The sequence below is a fragment of the Populus nigra genome, chromosome 5, assembly GCF_951802175.1.
Source record: "Populus nigra chromosome 5, ddPopNigr1.1, whole genome shotgun sequence".
Classification (NCBI taxonomy): Eukaryota; Viridiplantae; Streptophyta; class Magnoliopsida; order Malpighiales; family Salicaceae; genus Populus; species Populus nigra.
The window spans coordinates 13,951,067-13,960,861 of record NC_084856.1 but is presented as its reverse complement, the minus strand read 5'-3'; positions in this window follow the sequence as shown (position 1 = coordinate 13,960,861).

Below are 9,795 nucleotides of genomic sequence, written 5' to 3'. Positions count from 1 at the left end.
GTATTACTATGGAGATGAGGTGGGTTTATGATATGAATTAATTATCTCGTACTCAATTTAAATGACGTGGGCTTAGCCCTATTAAGATCAGCAAGGAAGATTTCTCTTGATTTAGTTTAGATTATTCGGATGACTTGTCTGCAGCATGAATGGCTCCTTTGAAATATTGTAGAACAACCAAGATTATTGTAATGATTTTCTCATGATATACGTCTCCCCATGGGTGGATTTAAACTTTTTGGACCAATAGAAGAAGAAAGGGAACCATATGGTTTGGTGGAACAAGAGTGTCACGACTCACGAGGCTTGAATTTTAAGAAAAATAGATACATACAACCCCTCCAAGGAAAAAAAAGGTTTGGTAGGCCCTAACATCATTAGGTGAGAGTACAGATTTAATTTAAAACTTAATTTATTTTTTATTTCAAGTAAATACAAGCTAATATGATCGTAGGTTGCCAAACTATAGGAAAGAAGTCCCCACCTAATTAAGGGTTATTTGCTTAATATTTTATTTGTTTTATGGAGTCGTCTACTTTTGCTTATCATATCTGCAACGTGGAACACTGGAAGCTTAATGTATGGATTAATTTTATCAAGCATCTTAATAAAATTCATGTCATTACAACCTTAAACTAATTAATCATGGTTTAATCAATTGGTCTTACTCCAATTATTGCCATTGACCAAAGTTCCATATGAAAATCCTTGTGATTACTATCCTTCGATCTTGTGTAGCTCATCTTCATTAGATCAAATTAGTTGGCTTCAAGGCCTTCATGAAGATGGTTCACAAGCGGAACATTTCTCATTTAATTCATGCCATAGGAAGAATTAAAGAAAAGTAAGGACAGCTAGGGAAAGTTATGTCATTATAACAAAATAAACTAAAATGGAAGGGTGAAATTCTCAGTAGCATAGCATGGTAGATTGGAACAGTAAAAACACGAATTTTCCCTCTCAACACAAATTTAGGTTGGTTTGGATGTTAGGAAAAGCGAGTTTTTTTTTTTTTACCTTTTTATGCACGATAAAAATATTTAATTGCCTTTAGAACTAAAGAAATCTAAACTGGTGTTTGGTGGCTATTTGGTGGCTATTTGGGGTTTTCAACTATAATTCCACAGTAAAATTATTGGGAAGCCTTTACCGTAAAAAAAAACTTTAACTTTTATACAGGGTCATTTTAGTCGTTTTATCTTAGTTTTTTTTTAAAAAAATTAAGTGGGCTGAGAGGCATATTGATACTTTTGTTAGTAATAAATATTACTAAAAAAAAAAATTATTGACGTGTGTTTTTATGAGAGTTTTGGCCGTGGTTTTTGAACAGTATAACTCACTACAAGCATTAGCTTCTAAGACAACATTTGAATAATCTCAACAGCCCATCTATCACTGTTCAGCACATGTCATTAATAGACATCCAATTTAGTTTTGACAACCTTTTATATTTTATTTCTTTATTTTCTCTCTCTTCCTGAAATTCCACACCTGGCCCTCTATCACTAGCTAACATGTGTCATCAACAAACATCTAATTTGGCTTTGACAACCTTTTTTGTTTTCTCTCTCCTCCTTGGTTAGCACGCCTATCCCTTCAAATTTTCAAAGTAGCACCTAATTTATTTTTTCATTGGATTTGGCCTCTATTATTTTGATTGCTAAATTTTTATTCTTGATTTTTTTATAATGTTTTAATTTGTTTTCGGTTTCATCTTTCAATCCCAATGTGTCATTCGTTTTCTTCTTTGGTCACATTATTTTAATTTCTAATTTTTTTCTTGATTCTTTTGTATATTTTTTATTGATTATCAATTTTATCATCAATCCAAATTTACAGTATATTATTATTTTCTATTTTGGTCCTCATTCTTTTGATTTTCTTCCATTTTATTAAAGTTATTTTTCTTTTTAATTTCACCCTACAATAAAAAATTTAAAGTTTCCCTGTAATTTATTTTTGATTTTGATTTTTATCCTTATTCTTTTAATTGTTAAATTTTGGTTTTGGAACTTTTTTTATAATTGACTTCTTTTCTCAATTTTATCCCTCAACGTTTGATTTGTTAGGGATTGAGTTTCATAGTTTTTCCGTATAAAGTGTTTTTGATCTAATGACCTGGATCACGGATTTTAAAAGTTATCACGAGTTGATGTCTTTTTTTGCTTCTTTTTTTTTATTTCATTGTTCAGGATTACTTTTTTTTCAAAAAACAATTAGCTTTGTGGTTTTTTTAAAAAAAAATTTTATCGAGTTATCTTGATCTCATGACTTGAATAACTAGTTTAGCAAGTTAATTGAGGTTAACTCGCCTCTTATTATCCAAGTTATACTTCTATTTTGTTAATTCAGGTTAACTAGGGCTATTTATTTTTTCTTTTTTTTACTTAATTTCTTCATTCCAAAGGTTTCTTTTCTAAAGTTACGTAATTGCTTTTTTAAAAAATAAATGGTTTGTTTATTATTATTGTCTATTTTTTTATTATCTAATTAAAATAAAATCAACATATTAGTTTGATTTGATCAAGGCTATAACCTAATTCGTATATTTTTTTTTCTTTAAAACACGTTTACAAAACTTGAGCATTATTTTGTACAAAAAAAAAATTATATATGATCATATAACGTAGCGTGAATCCACGTCTAGTGTACAAACTATACATTAAACCTACCTAGATTACAATTAATTAAACTCACCAACTTCACTTTAACTTAACTCTAAATGTTTCTATGTCAAGTCATCATGCAAGATCAATAATAATATATATGAACAAATTTGTTCTTATGACATGGCTCTTTCTATGTCCCTAGCAGCAGCACTTGGTACATGTATAAATCACAATCACTTTCAAGAAAGAAATCTATGAACTTTAGAAAGGACACGAGCACTGCACATATCATTAACCCAATATATAATATAGGTATTAAACCCGACATAGAATTATTGGTTATTAGTGTAAGGTTTAGATCATAAATAGAGTGGGTTAACAATTTAAAAAAATTTAAAATGTCAAAATAATATTATTTTGATTTTTTTTTAACAAAATCAACTAGGATTTTAACTATTTACATGTTGACCTGCCAAATCAAGTAAAATTGACTTGATTTTTTCCACACCCAACCTTTTCAAGAGACAGATAGGTCTAGTCTGGGTTCTACCTGCTGGGCTTTTAGTGTTTAATAACATGTGGTGACAGAATTTGTCGTCGGAAAACTGACAGCAGATATAAATTCGTTAATTATAGCTGCGGGTCACTTGGCTCAAAGAGAAACATTAGTGAATATTTGTGTTTACCCTAAGAAAGGGGGAACTAAAAAGATCCTACGAGTGAGGACATTTATTGCAGTTTTATAAGCACCTTATTTAGTGTTTCATCTACCAGTTTTTGAGCCCCCCAACCGGATGCTTTTAAGATTTCAAATGGACCGACACTAATAATCAATAATTTGGTAACATAAATAACTTGGTCATTGTTGACCTCACAAAACCTTGTGGGACATGTGGGGAAGTAATCTTCTAATTGTAAACATGAACAATTAAATATAAGACATAATTAAAGTGAATTGTCTTATAAATTCATGGTTTTATATTCAAACAATTTTTCAAAGTTGGCCAATAGAATTTTAGTAACAATTTTTATTAAACCATTTAAAAACTCATTATCTTATATGAGGTTTTATTAAAACCTTAGACCAAGACATTAAATTGACCAAATTAATTTAAATAGTCAAAGAGTTGTTTTTGTTTACACTCAAAGAGTGTGTGTATGGATATGTTGTCAGTGAGACCCCTTTTTTTCCCGAGCTGTGAAGGCTTTTGCTTTGCATCATTTCCTTTTCCAATTGTACTTTTGGGCTGCGAAAAAGAGGGTTAGAAATTGGCATGGATGATTTCCTTGTACAGTAATTTGCAGTAGCTATTTCACCAGTCATAGATCAGATTTTTTTTAATAAAAGCATTAAATATGTATATTTTTTAATATATTTTTTACATTAAAAATATTAAATGTAAATTGAAAAATTTATACACATATTTAATAAAATAAATAAAGAATTATCTGTGTCAATAAATAAAAAAAATAACAATAATTAATTACATGTCTAGAAAAGTCAAGAGGTGACACTAGATCAAGATATTTAATATTATAATACAGTTCATTTGCACGATTGTTGTTAATGACTCTATTCATTAATTTTTTTTATTTAATCAAAGGTTAGTAGAAATAGACACATATAAAATTGATCAAAGAAAATCAAAGAAAAACATATCTCTTAAGGTTGCACTTAGATATATTTTTTTTATTTTTTTTAAATCAATTATATAAAAAATAAAAAAAAAGATTATAGATAAATTAGAAAAATTCATTAAAAAATTAAATAAATACAAAAAATTTCAAAAACAACCACTCTTTAAAAGATACTAAATACAAAAATAAAAGATCAAAGAGGAGTATTAATTTAAATATAAATTAAAAAATTATTTAAAAACTAAATGTAAAAAAAACATGATTTTTTTAATAAAAGTAAAATTATAAACAAATAAAAATAAAACAGGTCAAATCTATTGGGTTTGGCAAGCTAGGCCAATGTTTGGTCCATTTAGAAAGGCTTATTTATTTTAAATGTAGTCTGGGTGGAGCCCAATGTTTTGTGAAAAACAAAGTTAGCCACCGTATCACCTGAAAATCAGGGGTAAATTTGTTTTATACACAAACTCATTTTTCAATATATTTTTGACCCAAAACACCCTTAAACCATCCAGTAACTTTGATAAATTCATCCAAGACCTTAAAAATCCGTCTCAAAACCCAAAATCAACCCAAACTCAAAGTCTTTCCGATCTCAGATTTGCTTTTTTTAGGCACTCTTAATGTAATAAAATAAAATAAAATAAACATCTAAGTTGAAATCTTTTCATCAAATCAATGATACAAAGATTGACCTTTTTGATAAGTGATATTTTTCTTTTTTTACCGCTGAAATCCGATGATCTCTCTCTCTCTCTCCTCTCTTAAACTATGGACTAAAAAATTAGAAAAATAATTTTTGTACCAAAATTGAATTGAAAAAAATATTGAGGCACCAAATATGTATAATTTATAAAGTTTGAGGACTAAATTAAATATTAGATGTTTTAGAATAGTTTAGATTGTAATTTCTCATTTAAGTTTGTTTAGAAGACATAATATGGTGGGTTGTTCCTTGCAATACTTATCGCAATGTCAAATTATTCATTATGAAGGTATATAATGTAATTTTAAATTAAAAGTAAAATAATCAAGATTGCTAATTTAATTTAATTCTATAGGTATTCCAAATAGTATAGTTGAATTCAATTTAGTAGTTTAGTATTTTTATTCCAAACATAAAAATTGTGTTAGGTTATCAATTGAATTCAAATAACATATGAAATTGAATTCAATTTCACATGCAATTTGATTCTAAACAAGGTGTTAAAGATATACCTTCAGAATATATATCATGCAAGAAGAATTGAAACTCCTAAACTTGGCTTATTAAGATCCTCGAATCAACCATCTTAAATTCTAAAGGTTTATCAACTATGAACTGTTTCATACTAACATTTTCAACTGTGTACTTTTTTTTCTAAAGCTTCTCATAATGTCTCCGTACTTTTGATTGAACTATTACAAATACTCTAAAAGGCACGGGGGAAATATTGTCCCCCCATGCACTGTGGACCAAGACTCATTGGCACTATGGATTCACTATGCCTATGAGTTTTTTTTTTCATCCTTTTTTTTTCTTGCCCTTTGATGACTTGATTGGAGGCTAATTTGGCTAAAATTATTAAGAAATGAAAAATCAAAAGACAAAGGACTAAAATGAAACATGTGAGGAAGATAAGTGGTGTTTTATAAATATTTTTCCAAAATTCTCACCATAGTTATCATTATTTACTAATTATAAGAATTAGGTCCGTCAAATATTTGAAGTTTCTGAAAACATCAAATTTGGTCTCAAACTTTATTTTTCTTTTTTTTGTTAGTTCCTAGTTTAAGAGAGAAGAGGGAAAGTCATTGGATTCTAACAATAGATAGAGAAAAATGGCGTTCACATCAATTTCGACCACCAAAACAGAAGATCTCGGTGTATGATGGTTCAATATAATGAGGGGAGTTTCATTTAGGTGTTTTTTACCTTGAAAGCACCTAAAAACACATATGAGCACACACAAATTATTTTCAATTGATTTTGGGTTTTAGGATGGTTTCTTAGGTTTTTTTAGGCCACAAATTAATTTAATAAGGATCTTATGGTATTTTTAGGTGTTTAGAGTCAAAATAAATTGAAAATGAGTTTTTAGATAATAAAACCTTCAATCCGAATTTTCCGGCCACCATTAAATGGTTGTTTTTTCCACCCCATCTGCCAACAAAAAACATTATGGGCTCAAGTACGCAGGCTTATACTAAATAGGCTAGGCGCATTGGCTTGGCTTGTCAATGCTCAATGGTGTCGTGCTTTTTTCTTTTTTTCTTTCCTATTTTTTTTATTTATGCCTTTTGCATACCTTTTTTCAAAATAAAATTTTAATTTAGATTTAAATTAACACCTCTTGTCTCTTTTATTTTGTTTATTTAGACTCTTTTAAATAACAATTATTTTTTAATTATTTTATATGCATTTAATTTTTTGAACAAATTATTCTAATTCATATATAATTTTTTTTTATTTTATATAAATTATAAATTTTTATATTTTGATAATATTTCTAATATGTGTAACTTACATAATATTTCTTTCTTTTATTTTATTCAATTAGTTTCATGTGTCATTTCTATGATCGCTTGATTAAATAAAAATTTGATTTTGCTAAACAAAATCATTAAACACAACCAAAGCAAAAGCCTATGTTGCGCGGTCAAATATCTTTATCTATAAATATTTCTTGATTTTTTTTATTTTTTATTTATTTATTGTTAATGACTATTTTATTCATTTATTAACACACATAATTCTTAATTTAGTTGATTACATGTATGCATTAAATTTTTTATTTACACATAAATTTCTTTTTATGAATAGAAATATGTTGAGAAAGCTTGCATATATAATTTTTTGGTAGGAAAAAAAATCTGACCCATAGCAAAACTCGGGTCACATGGTTTTTACACGTTATAAAGTGTATTATCCAACTCATTCAAGATGTAATTCTCACACTCAAAATTACCATGATTCCTTGCATCCACAACTGCCATAATAGTAGGATCAAATTCATTATCTGACAATTTTGGTGCTTCATTGATCAAGAAATTTGCAAGTTCAAGGTACTCGGATAGAACAATATCTTTGAACGTCACCTTTTAAAATTTAATCCATTGAACTTTTCAGGTTTCTAATCATGCACCACAGAAAATGATAGTGGAATCCTCACTATGAAAGTAATACTTGTTGTAATAATATTGTTTGTTAGAACTAAATTTTGAGTTAAAGAAGTAAAAGACATGAAAATAATAAATATGAATAAATATTTTGGTTTCGCAATAAGCAAGTAATATAAAATTATTCTTTTTATTTATTTTCTCTGTTTTTTTCCTTCTAGCTTCTTTTACTGTTCACACTTGCTATATTTATACTAACATCAAAGGGACTTGTCCTCTTTTCTTGTCTAAGTTTCCACAACCTTCATTTATTTTCTTGTATTTATCCACTCATTTATTTTATTTTATTTTCTATTTTTGAATTGTGTGGAGGTGTTGTTTCTAAAATTCAAATTGATCCACAACCTTTCCACAACTGAAAACATTATCTCTTTTTCTTCTAAATGATTTCTTATTTTTTTCTTTTGTGATTGAACTTTTTTAAAAGTTTGTTATTATGATAATGACAATGAAATAATCAAAATCTATGAAATGATCTAAAATTAGCCAAATCACATTGAAAATATAATTTTTTTAGAAATGTTTTTTAAATACAGACAATAACCAAAGCCGTCGACTTTGTTAAATTAATTTGAAAAGTCCTGCTATCCGTCATGTTGAATGTTTTCATTCTTCCATTAATGATGATATATTAGTTTGTTTCTTGATCTTATCATGGGCCTGAAAATATAAAGGCTATTATGTTAATATTTTTTTTTAAATGATTTTTATATAAAATAAATTAAAAAATAATTTTTAATGTTTTACTATACCTTGAAAAATAGGCTAGCAAATCACTTATTAATATTTCCATTTACAAGAAAAAACGATATATATATATAATGGTGAGAAAAATTATTATAATATAGTTTATTTTATAAAATATAACTATATATATAATATAAATATTTTAAATATAAAATTATAGACAACTATTTTTCGGTGTTTCAAGAACAATGAAAATAAATTGTTTTTCTATGCAATCCTAATTTTATAACACAATTTATATGATTTAAAATAAATAATTATTGTATAATAACACATTTTGTATTCAAATATATTTTCTATAATATTATATAAATTAAAGTAGTATATGCATTAATATTTTAAATTACTATACTTTATATTGTATATTAATATATACTAATATATTATTTCTTATATAAATATATTAATAATTTATTATTTTCTAATAATATTATATTTTCAAAACATTTATTATTATTATTATTATTATATAAAATAATAATGAATTATTGTACCACTTTAGTTTTTTGGATCCTTCATGGAAATTGTTTTTCAATATTTATATTGGAAAACACTTTTTCCATCTAAAATTTATTTTTTTCTTTGTTCGGAAAATGAATTTCGTTGACTAGTTTTCTATAATATAGCAAAATATAAAAAATTATAATAAATGCTTTTCAAAAAAGACTTTCAAAACACAGATATAAACATCTTAATTTCCTAGATAATATTTCCAAATATTTTTTTTGGCACGATAAAATAACATAGATATATCAACAATTTAACATCTTATTTTTCATGAAATTTTTAGCTTTTTTAGTTAGGACTAGATTATTGACTCACGTTGCGCTGTGGATCATATCAATTGTTTAGCATAAAAAAATTTATAAGCATTGCTAATGTGTTTTTTGTTTACAAAACAATTAATTATGAACTTAAAATATGATGCATATTTGACAAAAATCTTTTTTTGAAATGTTGATATTGTGATATACTAGTTGATATTGTTTTTTAAATATTGAGATGATGACATATTGAATCGACCCGTGTTAGCCTATAAAATATGTGATCCTGATCATGAGACTGTGATAACCCTATGAGAATAAAATAAAAATAAATTATGAAAGTCAATTCTTAATCAACTTAATGTTGAACGATGAAATAAAAAAGTTGTTAATTTTTTTTTAAATAAAAAAACTACCTAAGTCAACCATGGTTAACCTACCAAACCTAGAACTCTTGGGTCATGAGATTGAATAACCTCATAGAAACCAAATAAATTTTATTTTATAAAACTCAGCTTTCAACCAACTCAATGTTAAATGATGAGATAAAAAAATTAATTAAAAAAAGTAAAAAAAAAACAATCAATTCATGTCAACCCGAGCTAACATGTTTAACCCGTAGCCTAGATCATTAAACTAAGATAAAATCATAAAAATTAATTAAAAAATTACAAATCCTCATTTCCAACAGATATAATGTTAAAGGTTGAAATCAAGAAAAAAAAAACTAAATCCATGAGACTATTGTAACTCCATAAAAAGAAATATTTTTTTTTAAAAAAAAAAACTCAATCCACAAACAACTTAATATGGAAAGATATGAAATTAAAAAAAAAATCTAAAAAATAATAATTGAGTTGTTGAAGGGTGAAATTGAA